Below are 24775 nucleotides of genomic sequence, written 5' to 3'. Positions count from 1 at the left end.
CAAGGAAAGAGGAGATACCACAACAGACACTGCAAAAATTCAACATATCATGCCAGGCTTCTATGAACAACTATATGCCACCAAGCTAGAGAACCTGGAAGAAATGGACGATTTCCTAGACACATATGAACTCCCAAAATTAAATAAAGAGGAATTAGAAATATGAACAGGCCAATCACAGCCAATTAAATTGAAACAGTTATTAAAAACCTTCCCAAGAATAAAAGTCGTGGACCAGGTGGTTTTACAAATGAATTCTATAAAACCTTCAAGGAAGAGTTAATCCCTCTACTTTTAAAACTCTTCCAAAAGATTGAAGACATAGGAATAGTCCCTTCTAGCTTCTATGAAGCCAACATCACTCCGATACTAAAAGCAGACATGGATACAACAACAACAAAAAAACTACAGACTGATATCTCTGATGAATAGAGATGCTAAAATATATAAAGAGCTCACCAAACTTAGCAACAAAAAAGCAAATGACCCCATCCAAAAATTGGTAGAGGATATAAACAGAATAATCACTACAGAAGAGATCCAAAAGGCTAGCAAACACATGAACAATTTCTCCAGGTCACTAATTATCAGAGAAATGCAAATAAAGACAACATTGAGATACTACCTCACCCCTGTGACAATGGCATACATCAAAAATTAATTTTATTTATTTTAAGGTCTATTGTGTCAGATATGAGAATAGCTGTTCCTGCCCTTCTTTGTGCTCCATTGGCTTGTATGATATTTTGGAAGAATTAACATCATTAAAATGAATATACTATGCAGAGACATATACAAATGTAATGCAATCATTATCAAGATCCAACCACACTTTTTGGGGAAAAAAGAACAAATGCTACAAATGTTTATCTGGAACCAGAAAAGATCTAGAATTACCAAAACAATCTTGAGAAGAAAGAACATAACTGGAGGTATCAGACTCCCAGATCTCAAACTGTATTACAAGGCAATTGTAATAAAAATTTCTTGGTATTGGAACATGAATAGACATACTGACCAGTGGAATAAAATTGAAAGCCCAAAAGTAAGCCCCCACACCTATGGACATCTAATCTTTGACAAAGGTGCCCATACTACTAATTGGGGAAAGAAGAGTCTATTCAACAAATGGTATTGGAAAAATTGGGTTGAAACATGCACAAAAATGAAACTGAACCACTATATTTCACCAAACAGAAAATAAATTCCAAGTGGATCAAGTACTTGGATGTTAGACCATAAACTAGAGGGAAATATTGGCAAAACTCTTTTCTGTATAAATTTTAAAATGAAACAAATCCAGTGACAAAGAATACTAAATCAAAAACAAACCAATGGGACTACATCAAATTAAAAAGCTTTTGCATGGCAAAAGAAACCAGTACCCAAAGACACCCCTCACAGAATATGAGATCTTTACATGCCATACATCAGACAAGAGGCTAATAACCAATATATAAAAAGAGCTTGCCAAACTCAACAACAAGAAAACAAATGACCCCATCCAAAAATGGGGAGAGGACATGGACAGACTACCACAGAAGAGATCCAGTATGTCTAGAAACATATGGAAAAAATGCTTGAAGTCATTGGTTGTCAGAGAAATGCAAATAAAGACAACAATGAGATACCACTTCACTTCTGTGAGAATGTCAAACACTAAAATATATAGCAGCAACAAATGCTGGAGAGGCTGTGGGGATAGAGGAATCCTTCTGCATTGCTGGTGGGAATGTCAATTAGTCCAATCCCTGGGGGAGAGCAGTCTGGAAAACTCTCAGAAGGCCAGAAGTAGACTTACACTATGACCCTGCAATTCTTCTCCTGGGGACCTATCCTAAGGAACCAAACACACCCATCCAAAAAGAATTTGTGAATACCTATGTTCATAGCTGCACAATTCGTAATAGCCCAAACCTGGAAGCAATCCAAGTGTCCAAAAACTGGTGAGTGGTTGAGCAAATTGTGGTCTCTATACACAATGGAATACTACTCAGCTATTAAAATGGCAGTTTCGGAGCAGCAACAGATGTGGTTCTCTTCCCTCCTCTCCTCTCCTCTCCTCTCCTCTCCTCTCCTCCCCTGGATCAACTAGGAATACCAAAGGAGACCACCTGGGACTGAAACAAGACAGGACTAGAATGACTTCAGGAACCCACCAAATGACTGATGAGTGCCAACACGTGTGTCTCATGGACAGAGAGGAGCCGAGGGAGAGACTGGGTGGCTGATAGCACTCTGGCAGTTTATCAGTTGAGACACAGTCTGTTTCACTAATAAGGGTACAGCTGAAGGGAGGAGAGGACTCCCTAAGGCTCACCAAGTGGAACTCTGAGTCTCCATTGTTACTGCCCTCAGAATCTGGAGCAGTAGCAAGGAGGTCCTGGGCTGACACCAGGGGACAGAGCACTGACAAGGAAACTCAGGAGAAGACCTATACCTGCTAGCACAGAGGTGGGGCTGTGAAAGTCTCTTTGCATAACCACTGGATTATTTCTGCCACACCCTGCTTTATCTCTTGGTCAGGAGTCAGTGATTGAGCTAAGACGCCAACTTATACTTTAAAAGCCCTCAGGCTCCCATAGCCTACAGAGAAGAAAAAGCTCAAATAGGCTTTTAAGCCACTGAGCTCCAAATCAGGGATTAAAATACTATTGACACAACTGTTAACTTGCACCACTGTGAACCCTTTAATTACTTTACCTGGATTGACACAAGTCAATCCAGGCAATAGTGATCAGTAATTTGAAAAGGACTGAGAGAGGGACCTCATAATATACTATATAAAATGGTTAAACCAACAAGAAGAAATATTGGAGAAATGAACCAGGACAAGAGTCCAGCTAAAAGCCCCCAAAGGGTGAAGCACAAAATACTGAGGTCAACATCCAAACACTATTTAAGGAAACAATCATAGGAGTGAATAAAGAGTTTGAAAGAATTGTCACCAGAAATTCAGAAAAAACAAATGAGACTCTGGAATAAAACACTAATTATCTTAAGGTTATTAGAGAACTGAAAGGTGAAATAGCTGAGCTAGAACACAAGTAGCTGAACAAGCTAAAACAGTATCAGAACAGGGTAGCAAAATATATGAACTCCAGAAAACAGTAGAGGGCAGAGAGAATAGAATCAATGAGGCTGAAGACAGAGTTAGCAAGAACAAGGATGAATTAGAGACAACTAAAAAAGAAGTAAGAGATCTCAAAAGGAGATTAAGAGATACTGAAGACAACAACAGAGACCTATGAGATGACTTCAAAATAAACAACAGATGCATTATTGGCTTACCAGAGGAAGAAAGAGAGGGAGAGGAAGAAAACATTCTTTAGGCCATAATAGCTGAAAACTTCTCTAGTCTATACAATATCAAATATACAAGTTAAAGAAGCCCAGAGGGTCCAAAACAGAATTAACCCACACTTAAAGACACCAAGACACATCCTATTTAGAAAGGAAATAAGGGTAATAATGGAAAGGAATAAGGATAAAGAAAGGATTCTAAAGGCTGCAAGAGAAGAACAAAGAGTCACCTACAGAGGAAAACCCATAATATTAGCAGCAGACTTCTCCACACAAACACTACAGGCCCCAAGAGAATGGCAAGATATCTATCGAGTACTCAATGAGAAAGGCTTTCAACCAAGAATATTGTATCCTGGTATACTGTCATTCAGACTAGATGCAGACATCAAAATCTTCTCAGACAAGCAAAAGTTGAAAGAATCAACTATCACCAAGCCTGCCCTTAAAGAAGTTCTAGGTCTCCTATAAACAGTCAGACCATCATAAATAGGCCATATATCAGAACACTCTAAAACTCTAACATAATGGCATTAAAATATTTTCAATCTTTGATATCAATAAATGTCAATGGCCTGAATTCACCTATTAAAAGACACAGAGTAGGAAGATGGATCAGAAACCACAACCCAACAATATGCTGTCTACATGAAACCCACCTAAATCAACAAGATAAAAACAGACTCAAAGTGAAAGGATGGAAAATTATCATACATGAAAGTATGGAAAATTATCATACATGCCAATGGCCCACAAAAAAGGGCAGGAACAGCTATTTTCATATCTGACATGATAGACTTCAAAATAGATAAGATTGAAAAAGAGGAGTATGGATCGACCAGTCAACGGCCATGTTCAGAGGGGAAGCAATTACAGAAGCCAGAACTTCCACCTTCTGCAACCCACAATGACCCTGGGTCCATAGTCCCAGAGGGATAGAGAATGGAAAAGCTATCAGGGGAGGGGATGGGATATGGAGAGAGGGTGGTGGGAATTGTGTGGAAATGTACCCCTCTTATCCTATGGTTTTGTTAATGTCTCCTTTCTTAAATAAAAAAATAAATAAATAAAGAGGAATGGACACTACTTAATGCTCAGAGGATCAGACAATCAAGAGGACTTAACAATTAATAACATCCATGCACCTAATGAGAAGCCATCTAAATACATTAAAAGTTGACTGAAAGAGTCAGAGCAATATATTAACATCAACACAGTCATCGTAGGGGACTTCAATACCACACTCTCTCACCTTGACAGATCATCCAAGCAGAAAATCAATAAAGACATGAGGGAGCTAAATGAGGAGATAGATAAACTAGAACTGGAATACACATTTTACTCAAGTCCACATGGGTCATTCTCAAGGACAGATCATATGTTAGGCCACAAAGACAGCATCAGCAAATTCAAGAGCACTGAAATCATCCCAAGCATCTTCTCAGACCACAGTGGAATTAAACTAACACTTAACAATCAACAAAAGATTAGTAATAGTCCCCAAATGTGGAAGCTTAACAGTACACTCCTTAACAACTCCTGAGAAGAAATAAAAGGAAGACATCAAAATGTTTTGAGAGTTCAGTGAAAACGAAGACACAAGCTATCAAAATATTTGGGACACAGCTAAAGCAGTACTGAGAGGGAAGTTCATAGCCATACAATCACACATTAAAAAACAAGAAAAAGCACAAATAAACAGCCTGATTCCACATTTTAAAGACCTAGAAGAAGAACAAAGGAACCCTAAAGCAACCGGAAAGACATAAATCACTAATGTTAGGGCAGAAATCAATAACATTGAAAATAAGAAAACCATACAAAAGATCAACAAAAGTAAATGTTGGTTCTTTAAAAGAGTGAACAAAATCGACAAACCTTTAGCCAGACTCACAAAACAAAAAAGGGAGAATAACCAAATAAACTGGATCATAAATGAAAGAGGAGATTTCACAACAGACACCTCAGAAATTCAACATATCATGCCAGGCTTATATGAACAACTATATGCCACCAAGCTAGAGAGCCTGGAAGAAATGGATGATTTCCTAGATACCTACCAACTTCCAAAATTAAGTAAAGAGGAACTAGATAACATGAACAGGCCCACCACTGCTAATGAAGTTGAAACAGTTATCAAAAATCTTCCCAAAAATAAAAATGCTGGACCAGATGGCTTTACAAATGAATTCTACAGAACCTTCAAAGAAGAACTTTTACCTCTACTTTTAAAAGTCTTCCAGAACATTGAAGACACTGGAATACTCCTTTCCAGCTTCTATGAAGCCAACATCACTTTGATACCAAAAGCAGATAGGGACACAACCAAAAAAGAAATACAGACCAATATCTCTGATGAACATAGATGCTAAAATATTGAACAAAATTCTAGCCAACCAGATACAGCAGTATATTAAAAAGATTGTTCATCATGACCAAGTGGCGTTTATCCCAGGGATGCAAGGTTGGTTTAATATACATAAATCAATCAACGTTATCCACCACATCAATAAATGCAAGACCAAAAACCACATGATCATATCAATAGATGCAGAGAAAGCCTTTGACAAAATACAACATCCCTTTATGATCAAAACACTACAAGAAATTGGATTAGATGGAAAATTCCTCAAGATAGTGGAGTCTCTATATAGCAAACCTACAGCCAACATCATACTCAATGGTGAAAAACTGGAAGCATTTACACTCAGATCAGGTAATAGACAGGGATGCCCACTCTCACCATTACTATTCAACATAGTGTTGGAAGTTCTTGCCATAGCAGTCAGGCAGGAGCAAGGAATTAAAGGGATACAGATTGGAAGAGAAGAAGTCAAACTCTCCCTATTTGCAGATGACATGATAGTATACACAGAAAAACCTAAGGAATCCAGCAAGAAGCTTTTGGATATCATCAGGCAATGCAGTAAGGTGTCAGGCTACAAAATTAACGTTCAAAAGTCAATAGCATTTCTCTATGCAAACACTAAGTTAGAAGAAGTTGAAATCCAGAATCAATTCCTTTTACTATAGCAACAAAACCAATAAAATATTTGGAATAAACCCAACCAAAGAAGCGAAAGACTTGTATACTGAAAATTGTGAGTCACTACTCAAGGAAATTGAAAAAGACAGAAAGAAGTGAAAAGATATTCCACGTTCATGGGATGGAAGAATTAACATCATCAAAATGAATATACTACCCAGAGCCATCTACAAATTTAATGCTATCCCCATCAATATCCCAACCACATTTTTAGGAGAATAGAAAAAATGCTACAAATGTTTATCTGGAACCAGAAAAGACCTAGAATTGCCAAAAACAGTCTTGAGAAGAAAGAACAGAACTGGAGGCATCACACTCCCAGATCTCAAATTGTATTATAGGGCAATTGTCATCAAAACTGCTTGGTACTAGAACATGAATAGACACACTGACCAGTGGAATAGAATTGAGAGCCCAGAAGTAAGCCCCTACACCTATGGACATCTAATCTTTAACGAAGGTGCCCAGACTATTAAACGGGGAAAGCAGAGTCTCTTCAACAAATGGTGTTAGAAAAAAAATGGGTTGAAACATGCAGAAGAATGAAACTGAACCATTATATTTCACCAAATACAAAAGTAAATTCCAAGTGGATCAAGGACTTGATGCCATACATCAGACAAGAGGCTAATAAACAGAATATATAAAGAACTTGCAAATCTCAACAAGACAACAAATAACCCCATCCAAAAATGGGGGGAGGACATGGACAGAATATTCACCACAGAAGAGATCCAAAAAATCTGAGAAACACATGAAAAAATGCTCCAAGTCTTTGAATGTCAGAGAAATGCAAATAAAGACAAAAATATGGGATGATCTCACTCATAGGCAGAAGTTGAAAAACAAGGTCAGAAAAGAAAACCCTAAGCAGAACTTGGACTGGAGTTGGTGTATTGCACTACAGTAAAAGACTCTGGGGTGGGTGGGTGGGTGGGAGGTTTCAGTTCCTGGAACATGATGGCAGAGGAGGATCTACTGGGGCTTGTATTATTATGTAGAAAACTGGGATATGTTATGCATGTACAAACTATTGTATTTACTGTTGAGTGCAAAATATTAATCCCCTAATAAAGAAAAAAATAAATAAACTTCATAACACAAAAAAACCCTCTCCCTTTGTCTCTATTTAAAAACAAAATAATTTAATTATTATTATCCAGTCAACTGAGCACCTACTGAGTATAAAGCACCCCTGTGGCATAGAGGTATGTTTCTAACTGCTTAGTGCCAGTTGGTGACATTTTTAAAATTAGTCTGTGAAAACATTTCTTCTAGAACTTCTAGAGAATGACAACTCTTTTTCCTTCAGAAACAAAATATATTGGTATGTTGAACTCCCCAGGTTAAATACTTCATGTTAGTGGTGAAAGAAATGAAGAAAAAGTTATTTAGGGACTTGGGTGGTAGCACAGTGGGTTAAGCTCAGATGGCACAAAGCGCAAGGACTGGCTTAAGGATCCCAGTTTGAGCCCCAAGATCCCCACCTGCAGGGGAGTCGCTTCACAGGTGGTGAAGCAGTTCTGCTGGTGTCTGTCTTTCTCTCCGGACTTATCCAATAATGATTACATCAATAATAACTACAACAATAAAACAACATGGGCAACAAAAGGGAATAAATAAATATAAATTTTTTTTAAAAAGTTATTTAAATTAAAGCAATAAAAAGGCTGGATGGTGGTGCACTCATGTTACAATGTGCAAGGACATCTCCTGTCCCCACCTGTAGTGGGGGAAACGTCATCCATGGTGAAGCAGTGTTGGAGCAATCTTGCTTTCTTTTGCCCTCTCTAACTTCTCCCTTTCCTCTTGGTTTATCTCTATTTATATTAAATAATAATAAGTAAAATATTTTTAAAAACTAGATCTGAAAAAATATAACAACAAAAAACACACAAATTAAAGCAATTTATTATTTAGTGAGGTGTTTATGCTTATGTGTGCCTATATGTTTATAACCCATGGAAAGAAATGTGCACAAATAAAGTTTGTCGGAAGTTAAATACATCATGAACTAAATATCCTAACTCCTTAGAGGCCTTGGAATAGGTCTCTAGCTGGGACTCCTCAGGAACTGTGGGCTGTCCCACTCCAGGACAGAGTGGGATCCCATGTCAAGTGACTGTCGGATAACATCGCAGGTAGTTTCAGTTACTCGGGCAGCTGAAAGGTTTCATTGCCACACAGCCAAGCAGAACTTGTGAGATTTCTGCCAAAGTGAGCTCAGGGTGTTTCTGGAAGGTCATTTGTTACAAACCCAGAGAACCTGTTCTGTGAGGTTGGCTCAAAGGGGATATTTAGCCAAAGTAACAGAGAGGCGTGGTAACAGAGTGGAGGAAGTCTGGGTAAGGATTACAAGCAGCTCAGTTAAAATCCTCTTCTCGATTTTCAAAAGAGCTGGGGAGAAGGCTCTGGCAAAGTGCTGGAGAGAAAGCCCACAGAATCACCCCTGAGCCAAGAGATAATCCAGGTGATAAGGACTCAACGAGGCAACATTCTAACTGAAGAATAAGAATAGAGCATAAGACAATGCTATATTTCTGCCTGTATGTTTTTTCATGGGACAGAGGGCACTTAAAAACATGGACACATTCTGCTGGAGTTTTTAGCCTTCTTTGACCAGGGAACACTTATGAAGCTTTGTACTCTAGGGGTGTGAACGAGCTCCCTAGAAACATTCTAGGAGGGAGGTTAGGTTTCCCCATTGTAAGTCACCAACCCTGGAAGTTCTCTGGTGCAGAGTCCTCTGGTGCAGTGAATGATAGGTGTAGGGGTTTCCTTCTCATGCATGACTGAACTGTTTTCAGCATCACATGCATAACCATCACTTTATCCACTGAGCTGATTTATCTACTTAATAAGAAGGTCCTAGGGCCACAGAAATTGCCTTTTAGAAATGGCTGTCACTCAGGAATGTCAGGGGAGCTGCTAATTTTTCTACTAGCTGTCTCTGTAACTGCTGAGAGAAGATAGATTTATAGCACAAGGATTAATTTGGATGGTAAGGTCCAAGACACTTATTGTTGGAGAGATTCTTAATAACTGTTTCAATTTCTTTGTCTGTGATTGGTGTATTTAGGTGTGGGACTATGTGAAAGCTTGGTAGAGCTTAGGGAAGCTCTCCCCATCCTTGGATGGAGGTCTGGAAAGACACCCTGCTTGTTAGCCTCTCCCATAGAGATGAGACAAGAGGGAAAAGTCTCCCAGACTCAGTTTTCCCTTGTTAGTATCCCAAGCTCACAGAAATCCTATAGGCCTCTTACACTTAGTTTCTCTCTGCAGGCAGGCCACATGGCTGCCTGCTTTAAGGTTCACTCAAAGATCACACATCCACCTCACTTTTGATCACAAAGGAGAATGCACTTTATGACAGATGCAATCACCACTCTCTGAAATTACAATAGTAACTGAAGCAAGGATTGAAGCAGTTTAACCAATATCAGTTAGCCCAACAATGTCTCCAGCCCAAGAAAAAATAGCAACCAAATCCAAATGAAAAAGAAAAAGAAAGGAAAAAAGGGATAGCAAGAATAGACAACTATTCAAATCTACTGTCCATTGTAAATTCTAGGGGTAGCAAGAGGAGAAAGGGAAGTAGAGCAGAGACACACACAAAGAGACCACTCTGAGTCAGATTTCTTCCCCCAAATAATTCATAAACGAGTATTAGTGAATTCAGAAAGCAGAGGAAGGAGGAAGGAAGAAAGGAAGACAGGGAAAAAAAAACAAAAAGAGAAAATAAAAAAGAAAAGAAAAAAACAGTAAAAAAAAAAAGAGGAGTGAAAGGAGAGTTATTTATTTTTTCATTTTATTTATTTATTTATTTATTTATTTAGCTAGGAGGAGGGAGAAGGGGGAGAGTAGATAGAGGAGGTATGAAAAGTGAAACAAGTTCCTCTGACAAGGGATAAGACACTGAGTAGCCTAGCAATGGAAAATACACTAAGAGTTAATTTTGGTCAACCTGAGGGAAGGGGGGCAAAGGGACACACGTATATATAATAGTAATAATAAAATAGAACAGAGTAAAAAGCCTTAACAGTGGGTCTGCAGCTTGGATGGCTCCCGATTAGCTCAGGCACCCTGAGCCAAGACAACTGAGTGTAAAAAAAAAACAAAAACAAAAAACTTCCAGGCAGTCTTTCCTAGGTGGGGTGAGGCTTTGCTTGATCAGATATTTGTCACTCCAATTGGGCCTAAGTCACTTACGCAGAAAAAAAAAAAAGAGAGTCAAGGGATTCAGAAAGCAACCTGATTGGAATGACACCCCTTTTTCGTCTTCTAGTGTTTGCCCTTCTTCCGTAGCCAGTCAACAGCATCAGGTTGAGCCTGATGTAAAGTTTCGAGACCTCCTTTAAATCTGGAGAGGTGGCAGTGTTGACTATGTGGGTCATAATGACACCCCTGATGAGCCAGGAATCTTTGTAAAGAAGAAAGGTCAGCGGGGAGCCTGCTATCAGTGGCTCCCCACCCCCTGGGTCTGGTTGGGGGGTGAGGTTCAGAAATAATAAAAAAATTCCTTTCTTTTTTCTCTGTTTTATAACCCAAATTGAGCTATAGTCACCTCCTTGGTGTCATGCTTAGAACTCCTTGTTCCCCGTCCTGGTGAAGGCCAGGACCCTTTCCAGCAGTTGTTAGAGCTAAAGCCAGCAGCTGCTTCCAAGTTGCCATCTTGGCTCTGCCCCCTTATTATTATTATTGTTGTTGAATTGTGAGTTTTTACTTTTCTAGTGAATTGCTCAGCATGGACTTACAGTGGTGCTGGAGATTGAGCCTGGGAGCTCAGATACTCATATATAAAAGTTGTTTTGCATCACCATTATGCTGTATCCCCAGCCCAGAATTATGGGAGTGCTTAATCTATTTTGTTTATCCACCCCTTATTGGCCATAGGCTTTGTAAATATCACCTCCTATTTAATGGGCTGCCTTTTTCATTTCTTTTGCTTGTATGCTTTTGTGTACAGAAGCTTTAACTGATGATGTCCTGTGGCGTTTCTGAGCTTCCATTGTTGCTCTCTGGCTCTCAGAGTATGTGGACTGCAAAAAGGAAGACTCCTTCACAGCTGCATCCACAGATGGCTAGAAGGCCACTGTAGAATGACTTACCCCAGTGTTAAACACCTTTAGGATGTTTTCAAGTCACCTTCTCCTACCCCACCCCACATAACACATACACATAGTCAAGGTGTAGAATTTAAAGATGTCCCCCTTTCAACTTTGGGGTATCCTTGGTTGGTGTGGGGATTGCCAAAACATTCAGTTGGGAACTTAGTGAGTTTGATCCCAAACTCACTGGATACTCTTAACAAAGCTCAGTGGTGGAAACCAAAAGGAGAGAGGACGCCTCAGGATCATGTCTCTTCTACAGCTCTGAGCCCCTAAGAAACCAAAACAGACAAAGGTTGGTGGTGGCTTCCAAACTCCTTCAAAGATGTCAAAAGAAAAACAATAGTAAGTCATGAAATGTGTTTATAGAAGTGTGATTAAGTTCTGAATTTTTTCCCAAGATAAAAGTTTCAGTCAGAGTTGACTTTTGAAATGCCCAATTCTTGGGGCTGGGTGGTGGCTAACTGGTTGAGTGTGCCTCTTACAATGCTCAGGGACCCTGGTTCAAGCCCCCAGTCCTCACCTGCAGGAGGAAAGCTTCACGAGTGGTGAAGAAGCACCACAGTTTCCTTCCTCTTGTTTCTGGATGTCTCTATCCAATATATAAATAAAGAAAATAATTTTTAAAAAATGTGATAATAAATTTTGAAAAAAAATGCCCAAATATTAAAAAAAAATTTTTGTAATTAGTGATATAATTTAATTTAATTTAATTTAATTTGAGAGCGAATAAGAGCACATCTCTGGTATACGCATATACAGTGCTGGAAATCGAACCCAGAGTTTCATGCATGTAAGTCTTTCACTTACTACTAGGCCATATCCCTAGTCCTTCTTGTCCCACCTATTGGGAAAGAATAATAACATCTAGTATTTATTAAGTGTTTTTATATGCTGTGTATTTTTCTGGGCAGTGTCAAAGATCTAATTTAATTATTATATTATGCGTACAGTAATGACTATAATCTCCAGTTGTACAACCAGGGAAAGTGAGGCACAGAGCAACAAATCGCCTAAAAATCAACACAGCAAGTCAATGGAAGAGCCAGAATTTAAACCCAGAAAGTTCTAAAGTCCTCTTGCTCTAAATCACAGTGGGATTGCATGTGTGGCCCATCTCCACCAGCCTGTACCTGCCTTTCCAGCCCCTCCTTTTGCCTCTGGCCCTTCCCAGACACCACACCCTTTGCCTCCCTTTCAGACTGTCCTCACCTTGTCAGTCCCTGCCCATTGGGGATTTTTCTTGGGCACCACCTCTTTCATTCCCTGTCTGAGTTAGGTTCTCTCCCTTGGAGGCCTATTGAAATAGGTAACATTCCACATTGCCACATGGAATTTCAGCTGTCTGGCTCTTGTTTGCTTCCCATAGTAGACTCAGAGTTCCTTGAGTGCAGAGAGCAAGGTTTTGAGTCTCTCTGTTTCAATCTAGCCAAGGACCTGATATTCTAGACTAAGAGGTTGAATAGAAAAAGAAAAAGTGATTGTTCAAACAGTAGTTTCCACCCTGGAAATAGAATTAGCACCTTGAGCAGAGTGTGCAGCCCAGGTCCCTGGAGATCAGGGCAGAATTAAATGGGATGAGATCGCAGTGGTAATGACTGGTTTGACTCTCATCTCCAGGCCTGTCACTGGGGACATGTGCCCTGTCTATATGGGAAGTCTGCACAGCTCCCCACACTCAAAGATAGTGACAACATGTATATGTGCACAAAAGGTGTATGATGGGTTAGTGACTTGAGTGTTTCAAAAATGTCAGCCTTGGTTGACTGTCTTTTCCTGACAAGAGATAGCAATTGAGAGCTAACAAGAACTCTGTCCTTAGATTCATGAAGTGTAATTACCATATGGAAGTGGAGGAGGGAGGTCAACAAGGAGGTCAAGGAGCCCCAGTCAGGGTGAGACGCTCATCACATAGTGGGGCTGCTCAGCACAGGTGTTAGAGCCTGAGTGAACAGCGGATGGTATAGCTAGGGAGGGGCATTAGGAGTGGAGTGTAGGAATCCAAGCCGGATGAGGAGGGCATCCTGCTGGGTGAGGGACAGTGACTGTGAGAAGAGAAGTAGGTTACATTCAAGACATTGAATGCCTGCATTTAGGACAATAAGAGCCAGACTATATCTGAGTAGAAAATAAAACAAACCCTGTGGTATTAGATTGGAATTAGGAGCATCAGTATCACTTTATAGTTTTCAGTAGATCAATGCAAAACTAAAAATAGAGAGCGAGAGATATAGAGACACACATATAGGCATCCATACACATGTGCCCTGGTTCTGTTTACTGAAAGTCTGAGAGCGTAAACAATCCAAATAGCCATGACCATACCTGAAGTCAGTTTTTGGATTCTAAACAATTCTTCACTGGCCAGGAGAAATAGGACAGTGTTTTTTGTAGAAATCGGAGGCATCAGATTTCCCAGGTTCAATCCTCAGCAACACCATAGAAGCTGAGGGGGGCACTGATTTAAAAAAATAAAAGTGGTTCTCCACTATAAAAAATGAAGTAGAACTCCTTAGTGAAATAGTTAGTTTGATGGCTGGACCATCTCGATATACCAGGAAATACTTAAAAGGATCATGAAAACATGCCAAAGTTTGCATTGAAAGCTTGATTATGAATGGTATGTTGACATAATTTCAAATCTGTTCACCTTATTTTTTTTTTTAAATATTTATTTTGGGAGTTGGGTGGTAGCACAGCGGGTTAAGCACATGTGGCACCAAGTGCAAGGACCAGCACAAGGATCCGGGTTCGAGCACCTGGTTCCCCACCTGCAGGGAGTCGCTTCACAGGCGGTGAAGCAGGTCTGTAGGTGTCTTTCTCTTCCCTGCTCTGTCCTCCCCTCTTCTCTTCCATTTCTCTCTGTCCTATTCAACAATGAAGACAGACAGACAACAATAATAACTACAACAAGGAAACAAGGGCAACAAAAAAGGAATAAACAAATAAATAAATATTAAAAAATATTTATTCCCTTTTGTTGCCCTTGTTGTTATTATTGTTATTGTTGTTGGATAGGACAGAGAAAAATGAAGAGAGGAGGGGAAGACAGAGAAGGAGAGAGAAAGATAGACACCTGCAGACCTGCTTCACAGCCTGTGAAGCGACTCCCCTGCAGGTGAGGAGCTGGGGGCTTGAACTGGGATCCTTATGCCAGTCCTTGTGCTTGGCACCACATGTGCTTACCCCACTGTGCTACCACCCGACTCCCATCTGTTCACCTTCTTTAGAGAACATTTACTAATAATTGAAAAGGGAAGAAGTGCAACTTCTCAGTGGAGAACAGTGGCAGGCACGACTCTAACCAAGTGAACCCAGCGAGGTTGAAAATCAGCTGCCACCTGCTCGAATGCAGTGAGAAGAATGCCACGCCACATTATTCCTGCAATATTTTTGCCGAAGTGGTGCAACCTGAATCCATGTACAAGGAAGCTCAGACAAACCCACAGTAGGCAACATTCTACAGAATCACTGGTGTGTGGTTTTTAAAATGTCAGAGTCATGAAAAGGCAGGAAATACAGAGCAATGGTGCCATACAGGGGCAGAGCGGGGAGACACAACCACTTGGTCCAGCATGTCAGCAATTCTAAAATGCAATTTCCCTAGAAGAGACTGGATAACTGGTAGAAACCCTGTGTTGGTCTGAGGGTTCAATGGCAACTAAAAAAATTACTAAGGATTTGATTGCTGTAACGTGTCAAAGTTAATTTCCTGATTTTTTTTTGTGGGTATAGAGGAGCAGGTTCTTGTTTACAGGAAATTAATGCTAAAGTATTTTGGAAAACGAGGGATCATTTTTTTCTTATATGGTATACAAGTCTTTATACTGTACAGTGCACATAACTTCCATACGTTTAGATTTCTAAAAAATTAACTAGAAATCTACATTTGATGATGACTATGTTAGGTTGGAATACTAACGTTTTCCAGATTTGTGAGGGCACAGGTACTCGGATCAGAGTGGCCACCCAAGAAGTACAGCCAGGGTTGTGTGGAGCAGGAAAGAGGTATTGTCACCCACTAACTTGGCAAAGAATGAATAGATTCCCAAGTAACCAGGAAGAGATAGCATGTGGCATCCATAGGGCAGGTCATGGTGTCTCCTTGACTTCTCTGGTGATGGACTTATTAGGCAGAACTTAGAAGAAGGAACAAGAAAGGAGTACTGTGCTTTCAGCTGTCCAGAAAAATACTGTATGAATTTTCTGACAATCCAATAGAAAAAGAAAAAAAAAAACTTCCCATGCCTTGATGTAGGACTTACAGAGACCCCAGAGCTGGAAGAAAATAAAGTTCTGCTGTTTCATATACCCAAAATGAAGTATTTTGTTATGGCAGCCCAAGTAGACTTAGAAGTCATGTTCTTTTCTTTTCTTTTCTTTTCTTTTCTTTTCTTTTCTTTTCTTTTCTTTTCTTTTCTTTTCTTTTCTCTCTTTCTTTTTGTTTATTGCTCTTTTAAAAAATTCTTTATTGGGGAATTAATGGTTTACAGTTAACAGTAAAATACAATAGTCTTTACATGTATAATATTTCCACATAACAATATAACTTCCACTAGGTCCTCCTCTGCCATCATGATCCAGGACCTGAACCTTCCCCCCTACTCACCTCAGAGTCTTTTACTTTGGTGCAATACACCAACTCCAGCACAAGTTCTGCTTAGTGTTCCTCCCCCTTATGATCTTGTTTTTCAACTTCTGTCTGTGAGTGAGATAATCCCATATTCATCATTTTGCTTCTGACTTATCTCACTTAACATGATTTCTTCAAGATCCATCCAGAATGGGCTGAAAATAATGAACTCACTATTTTTAATAGCTGAGTAATATTCCATTGTGTATATAGACCACAACTTGCTCAACCATTCATCTGTTGTTGGATACCTGGGTTACTTCCAGGTTTTGGCTATTACAAATTGTGCTGCTATGAACATAGGTATACACAAATCTTTTTGGAGGCGTGTGTTTGTTTCCTTAGGCTATAACCCCGAGAGAGGAATTGCAGGGTCATAGGGTAGGTCCTTGTTTACAGGAAATTAGTGCTAAAGTATTTTTCATTATCTTCTGAGAGTTCTCCAGACTACTTTCTATGGAAGTCATATTCTGCATATGTAGAGAATGAGGATGTGAACTCTTTCTACTCCCTCAAAAGGCTGCCTAGAACTCCTCAAATCTCACAGACACATTAGATCCCTCTTCAATGACCTTAGAGCATTGACCACACAACATATAGTTAGTTACACCTAACTAATTCACTATATTCTGATCAGGTTGGGTCTTGGACTCCTCTTATTTCTATTGTCAGCATTTCCCATGGAGTCAGGAGTATGATGATTATAACTTACTATGCACTTGTGGTGTGCCAGCAGAGACTTCCCAAGCATTGTCCCATTTAAACCCATTTAGTCTCATAATATCAGTCTTAAAAATTTATGTTTTACAAACCAGAAAACTGAGGTCCTGAGTTAACTGAATTATCCTAGGAGACAGGGTTAGTATGGGGCAGAACTAGGATTCAAGTTCAGAGAGCCTGTCTAGGCTCTTTATGTCCTTACTCAGTTGCCTCAGTCTTAACTATTAGCATTCATTGAGTCAATTCTTAAGTGCAAGTTGTGTCAACTTGAAGTGCATTTCTTGATCCAAGTTCCCATTCTAAGCTAATCCCAGTTGTGAAAACTCACATATTTTTGGAGAATCTGTACTCCAACCTTAACTTCATTTTTAACTTTTTTTTCCCTTTTAGGTTACTACTAGGACTTGCTGCTGGCACTCTAAATCCACTGCTCCTGGTAACTATTTTTTCCTCATTTTTGGGGGGAAGAGGGGATAGGATAGGAAGAAATTGAGATGGGAGGGAGAGATAGAGAGGAAGAGAGAAAGATAGATTCCTGCAGGCCTGTTTCACCACTCATGAAGTGAACCCTCTGCAGGTAGGGAGCTGAGCCAAGATAGGGGCTTGAACCCCTTGCTGGTCTTTGTGCTTTGTACTATGTACACTTAACCAAGTGCACCACTGCCTGGCCACCTCAACTCTTCAACCTGTACCACATTATGACCCAGAAATGGAAACAAGGACACATTCAGGATTGAAAGTGAATGGGAGTAAATAACATGGTGGCATATTGTGCTGGAGACCATGACTGTCTTTGGATTTTCCAGGAAAGTTCCACTTTCTAAATTTCCATTGTTTTATCAGACTATTTGCCAAGATATGGGACAGAGAATTTAGTTTTGGTTTCTGATTTAGAACATAGAATATAACCAAGTAGGAGAAACTTCACATTGTGTAACACTTTGTGTAAGAGCTTGAACTTTGCAGCTTAATCTGGGCTTACTAGAGTCCAAGTCTGTTTTGGTAGTTTGGCCTAAGGAAAAATTATCATACTTGTTTGAGAATTCTAGGAGCTGACTTTGAGAAAGCAGACAAATTTATTGTAAGATCAATAGGCCCGGATGTTGAAGTAACACACCAACCACTGGTATCAAAGAGTTGACTTAGCCACTAGGCCTTTCCTCCCTACCAATATGCTTTTCCTTTTCCCAAATTATTTTATTTTTGTTCCTTATATATAAAATATAAGATACAGCCAGAGAGGGGGGGAGAGGGAGAGAGAGAGAGAGAGAGAGAGTTGGAGAAATGAGTCTACAGTTTATCAGGTTGCTAGCATCTGAATAAACCTACTTTTTTTTCTCACCAATTGTTTCTTGAATATTGACTTTCTTTCAGGAGCCCGTTAGCATTTAATAACAGGCATTATTCCACTGAAAAGAGACAGGAGTGGAGAAAGGATGCTGACTTTATTATATGCTCCTGGATAAATTAGTTTTTCTAGATCTCACTCGCTCTGGGCAAAGCTGTAATGTACATGGCTATTTTTTTTTTAGTATTTATTTATTTATTTATTTATTTATTTATTTATTTATTTATTCTCTTTTGTTGCCCTTTTTTATTGTTGTAGTTATTGTTGTTGTTATTGATGTCGTCATTATTGGATAAGACAGAGAGAAATGGAGAGAGGAGGGGAAGACAGAGAGGGAGAGAGAAAGATAGACACCTGCAGACCTGCTTCACCGCCTGTGAAGCGACTCCCCTGCAGGTGGGGAGCTGGGTGCTCAAACCAGGATCCTTGTGCCAGTCCTTGCACTTTGCACCACATGCGCTTAACCCATTACTACTGCCTGACTCCCGTACATGGCATTTCTATCATAGAAATAAAACAAAAGATATGAATATGTTTACTATCAATAAAAATTATTAAATAGATCTAGTCATCATTAATGGGATTACATACATTTTAATGACCTGTTTGGCTAGAAAAAATTATAACTGGGAAGTAGCTTATATTTTTAAAAGTAAAGACATTTTTCCTTAAAGGAATCATGTTAAGTGAGATAAGCCAGAAAGAGAAGGACTAATATAGGGTGATCTAACTCCTATAGAGAAATTAAAAAGTAAAACAGAGGGGAAAACACAAAGCAGAACTTGAACTGGAGTTGATGTATTGCACCACAGTAAAGGACTCTGAGGGTGGGGGAGAGTATTCAGGCTCTGGAACATGATGGCGGAAGATGTAGGGGGGGATTAGATTGTTATGTGAACAACAGAAATGATACACATGTACAAACTACTGTATTTTACTGCTGACTGTAAACCATTAATCCCTTCAATAAAAAAAAAGATATTTTTCATGAAGAGCAATAAAGGAAAATATTCAACTTAAAGAAAGAAATGTCCTGAGGTCTTACTAGAGTGTTTTGAAAAAGACATAGCTCACTACTTCTAGATTCTAAAGAACTTGAGGTATGGTGTGTGTGTGTGTGTGTGTGTGTGTGTGTGTGTGTGTGTGTGTGTGTGTGTGTGTGTGCGTGTGTGTAACAGAAGGAGAGTGAGTTTTGTAGTCTAAGGCAATCTTTTTTCAAGTTGCAGGAGGTGCTACCTTGGAGAGAAGCAGGGTGTCTTACCTTTGCTGGATTGCAGTTCAGTTCCCATCTCTGTGAGGGTTCAGGGAACAGTCCATTTGATGGCTGAGATTTTCTGATTTAACAGTAGCCCCCACCAATCTTGTTTCTCTTTCCCATGCCCTGTCTTCTAGACATACACAAAAGTTATTCTGCCTTGTCCACTCCTGGGGCTAATCAGCTCAGCTCCTGCCTCTTCTGCAAGACTTTGGGTAGAGTTGATCCATCAACCTTAGAGCAGCCTAAGGGGAGCTTCAGGGAGAGCAGGCCCCTGCCAAGCAGTCATCATTAGCATCAGTGACAGGTTTGTTCTGCTTTGGATGGGCCAGTCTCCCTGGAACTTCCTTCTACTTTTGCCAAAACACAGAATTCTTTTGTTCACCTTTAGAGCTGCCAAGTCAGGCCCACCACACCCCTGGATGTTGTTTTCCTGCAGGCAATGGGAAAATGATTTTGGCGCCAGGGAAAAGAAATCAACAAGGAAACAAACACAGTTTACTGGGGGCCAGTTCCAAAATAGGTGAGGGTGATTGCCTGGATGGACCTCAGAATCCTAGGCATTGGTTTATTTTTAAATATGAAAAAAAAAAACCTTAACACTAAAGTGTTTAACAGTTAGTTAAAGCACTATTGCCATACATTGTCACAACTTCCAAAGATTTACTGTAGATAGAGTTTTCAGAATTAAATATTGGCTAATGTTTGTAGACAATGAAGAATAATGAGCAGGCTCCTGTACTAAATATGAATATATATGGGCCCTAGGCCAGATCAGTGTGGTAAATAGTAAATGGTATTTACATACTTTCCTCATGTTTGGGATCTACTCTCTACCTTAATCCAGCTTTCTAGTCCTATTATAAACTCTGACACCATCTTCCCTGATAATATTTTTAGTCCATCTGCTTGAGCTATTGGGCCCAGGTAAAAATTATTAAAGTCATGGACCCTGTAGAACATATCTAAAATAAACTGTATAGCTTAGTCCCACCCAAAGACCCCAAATTTCATCTGCTCTATTCCTACCTTTGGGTTCCTGTTTATTAAACAATTTGTCCTGCTTTATATCTTATTCCCTTTTAGCCCCCAAGTTGCAGATGCTACCATGACACCATATCACTTCCCTGGGCAGGCAACCTCACCAGTGTGTCCTGGAATCTCACCTCCAATGTGTCCTGGAACCTCACCTCCCCAGAGTGCTACCACACTAGGGAAAGATAAAAATAGGCTAGTTAGTGGTATGGATCAACCTGTCAATGCACATGTCCAGTGGAGAAGCAAGTACAGAAGCCAGACCTCCCACTTTCTGCTCCCCATAAAGATCTTTGGTCCATAATCCCTGAGGGATAAAGAATAGAGAAACTTCCAATGGAGGGGAGGGGATATGGAATTCTGGTGGTGGGAGCTGTACCCCTCTTATACCACAGTCTTATTAATCATTATTAAACTATTAATAAAAATAAAAGAAGAAGAAAAAAGAGGAAACAGGCTGGGGCTATGGATTGACCTACCAATGTCCATGTCCAGTGGAGAAGCAATTACAGAAGCCAGAGTTTCCATCTTTTGTACCCCATAAAGATTGTTGATCCATACTCCCAGAGGGATAAAGAATAGGGAAGCTTACAATGGAGGGGATGGGACACAGAACTCTGGTGGTGGGAACTGTGTGGAATTGTACCCCTGCTATCTTAAAATCTTGTTAATCATTATTAAATCACTAATAAAAATTTTAAAAAGAATAAGATTATAAATGAGACTACTTAATATTTTAAGGTCTAAGGTTATAGGATTGTATTGTTCAAGTGAGATTTCCTTCTATTTGTTTTCTAAAATCCACAGCAATCCAGAGCAACATCTAGCTTTGCTCTGATTGAGTTCTCACTATCTGCCAGGGCCTGTGCTAATTACCTGCCTTGCATGATTTCATTTAATTCTTTTTTTGTATTATCTTTTATTTGTTTATTGTATAGAGATAGTCAGAAATCGAGAGGGAAGGGGGTGACAGAGATTTCGGTAAATGTACCAATCACAGACAAAGACATCGGAACAGTTATTAAGAATCTTCCCAGCAACAAAAGTCCTGGACCAGATGGCTTCACAAATGAATTCTACAAAACCTTCAGGAAACAGTTAATACCTATACTCCTAAAGTTCTTCCACAAGATCGAAGAAACAGGAACACTCCTTTCCACCTTCTATGAAGCCGACATCACCCTGATACCAAAAGCAGATAGGGACACAACAAAAAAGGAGAACTACAGAACAATATCTCTGATGAAAATAGATGTCAAAATATTAAACAAGAGCCTGCCAACCGGGCCAACCGGATACAGCAATGTATCAAAAAGATTGTTCACCACAACCAAGTGGGATTTAGCCCAGGAATGTAAGGCTGGTTCAACATATGTAAATCAATCAATGTCATTCACCACATCAATAAAAGCAAAACCAAAAACAACGTGATTACTTCAACAGATACAGAGAAAGCCTTCAGCAAAATCCAACACCCATTCATGCTCAAAACACTACAAAAAATGGGAATAGATGGGAAATTCCTCAAGATTGTGGAGTCCATATATAGCAAACCTACAACCAACATCATACTCAATGGACAGAAGCTGAAAGCATTCCCCTTCAGATCGGGGACTAGACAGGGCTGTCATTATCATCATTACTCTTCAATACAGTATTGGAAATTCTTGCCATAGCAATCAGGCAAGAGAAAACGAATCAGGAATACAGACTGGAAGGGAAGGAGTCAACTCTCGCTATTTGCAGATGATATAATAGGGGTAGGTGGGTGGGATGGGACACAGTCTTTTGGTGGTGGGAATGGTGTTTTTGTACACTCCTATTAATCTGTAGTCATATAAATCACTATTTAATTAATATGAGAGGGGAAAATGGATTGAACGTCTCAAACTTTTTAAAGCATAGACTGAGTCTTTTTAATACATAGGCTATCTTTGATTTGTTGACTCTCTTAAAAGCTTAGACCAGGGGGAACAGAAGCAACTGATGGCAGAGCTATATACAAATAATGTCAAAGAATATAAATTATGGTGATGTTGTGTATGATACAGCAAATCCTAACAAAGGGATATTTCAAAGTTAACCCAACTGCCAAATAATGTGATTATAGCAATAACTACCTATTGTCTTCTTAAACCCTAAGACAGCCGGAACCTTCTACTTCCTCTATAGAGCCTATATTTCCCCCAGTCCTGGAACATCTAGGGTGGGGCTCACTTTCCTGCATGCTTCTCTCAGTTCATATCAAATAATATTGCACTCGCCGATCCCAACCTAATCAACATAGTGAGTACCACCTCAGCATGCTTCACTTCAGACTGTGTCCAGAGATGTCAGGTGTGGAATGTCAACCCTTCAGCCTCATTATGCTGGTTCCAAATGCTAGCATGATGCCAACCAGACTTCCCTGGACAGACAACCCCACCAATGTGTCCTGGAGCTCTGCTTCCCCAGAGCCCCACCTCACTAGGGAAAAAGAGAGGCAGACTGGGAATATCGTTTGAACTGTCAATGCCTATGTTCAGTGGGCAAGCAATTACGGAAGCCAGACCTTCTACTTTCTGCATCCCACAATGACCTTGGGTCCATACTCCCAGAGGGTTAAAGAATAGGAAAGCTATCAGGGGAGAGGATGTGATACGGAGTTCTGGTGGTAGGAATTGTGTTGTACCCCTCTTTATCCTATGGTTTTGTCAATGTTTCCTTTTTATAAATAAATAAATAAATAAATAAATAAATAAATAAATAAATAAATAAATAATAGAGATAGAAGGACACCTGCAACACTGCTTCACTACTTGCAAAGTTTCCCCCTTTGCAGGTGGAGACCAGGGGCTCAAACCTGAGTCTTGCACATCGTAATATTTGTGCTAAATCAGGTGCACACCACTCAGCCCCTCATTTAATTCTTTAACAATCATGTATTTCTCAATACTATATATATATTGAGATAAAGTACTATGTGGGGGTTTTGGATTTCTTAATTTTTTTTAAGTTTGGGGCTGGGTGGTGGAGCACCTGGTTGAGTGCACGTTACAATGCACAAGGACCTGGGTTTGACGCCTCCCTCCTCCCCCATCCTCACCTGCAGGGAGAAAGCTTTGTAATTGGCAAATTGCAGGTGTCTCTCTCTCTCTTTCCCTATCACTCCTTCCTTCTTGATTTCTGAAGTCTCTATCCAATAAATAAAGATAACACAAAAATTTAAAAAATGATTTCTTTATTGAGAGAATGTTGGTTTATAGGATCTTTGTTATCACAGGAGTATACTTCCACGTTTCTCCCTAACCATTGTCAGTAGGGAGAAACCTCCCTCCACCAACCATCCTCTTCCACCACGGGATACTGGGTCCTAATGCACCCACATTCTCCCTACCATGGTGCTGGATCTGATGCAATAGACCACAGTCCCTTAAAGTTTCATCCTGTATTTCCCTTTGCTTTGTTTCCTTAGGTCTCATCTATTACTGAGAGCTTCAAGTATTTGTCTTTCCCCTCTTGGCTTTTTTTACTTGACAGGATTGCCTCTAGCACATACCTATTTTATAGATGAAGAAACAACATCAGAGTGATTAAATCACGTCTGCAAAAAGGTTCAGCTCATTTTCTTTTTCTCACTAGGGCTATCTCTGGGACTCAGTGCCAGCACTATTCCCACCACCAAAGTTCTATGTCCCCATTCCCTCCATGGAAATTACATTAGTTCTCCTAAGGTCACAGATGTGGATTGACTACAATTTCTATGACTATATATGACTTTTCTAAGTCATACCTACATCTATTGCTTTTCTAAGGAAGTCTTCTCCTTCATCCTCCCCTGGCTGGCTTAAGTACTTCTGATAGGTCTGGTGTTGGCTAACAAGCTTGTTTTAGTAAGCTTTCAGCTCTGGATTAGACTTCCAAACCAAGACCCTGATCATTAGCAAGTTAAGCAGTCTCTTCCTAGTGGCATGGTGGGTGCACCCTGTTCTCTGTAATGCCAAGTGATGCTGCAGCCTCCTGTCAACATGTTCTGCACTTTAATTTACTAACAAGTAAGTGCCTTGAAAATCCATTGACCTCTCTATGCTCTTTCATCACGGTCCAATCCTGAACTTATACTTTTGACTTTAAGAATCCGACAGTTACAAAATTCTTTTAATCAATAACTCCCAGAATGAATGACACCAAGTTCCAAGTCTGGAATCTTCTGCTTGGTGAGAAGATCTTGCCACATGTGTTTTCAGTTTTCAGGTCACACTGCAAGATTTTGTTTTGTTTTGCTTTATATTATTGTCTTCATTTTTACTCCTGATTATGAGCAATTAGCTCTCCTGTATCATAGCTG

At 39.8% G+C, this 24775-nt stretch overlaps 1 protein-coding gene across 2 annotated transcripts in view; it reads right to left on the bottom strand.

Annotated features, from left to right (window-relative positions):
- LNX1 (ligand of numb-protein X 1) overlaps positions 1-19668 on the bottom strand; it is a 221676-nt gene extending 202008 nt beyond the window's left edge. Inside the window, exons 1-3 of one of the 2 annotated variants that reach the window (XM_060188050.1) lie at positions 19420-19668; positions 11981-12049; positions 7837-7929 (exon numbers count right to left, since the gene is read on the bottom strand). The gene's annotated coding sequence lies outside the window, so the exon portion shown is untranslated. The remainder of the gene's footprint in view (positions 1-7836; positions 7930-11980; positions 12050-19419) is intronic. The other variant, XM_007539715.3, reaches the window with a different exon arrangement.
- Between the last annotated feature and the right edge of the window lie 5107 nt (positions 19669-24775).

This window comes from Erinaceus europaeus, chromosome 3 (genome assembly GCF_950295315.1).
Source record: "Erinaceus europaeus chromosome 3, mEriEur2.1, whole genome shotgun sequence".
NCBI classification, from domain to species: domain Eukaryota; kingdom Metazoa; phylum Chordata; class Mammalia; order Eulipotyphla; family Erinaceidae; genus Erinaceus; species Erinaceus europaeus.
This window is presented reverse-complemented; position numbering and strand designations above follow the sequence as displayed.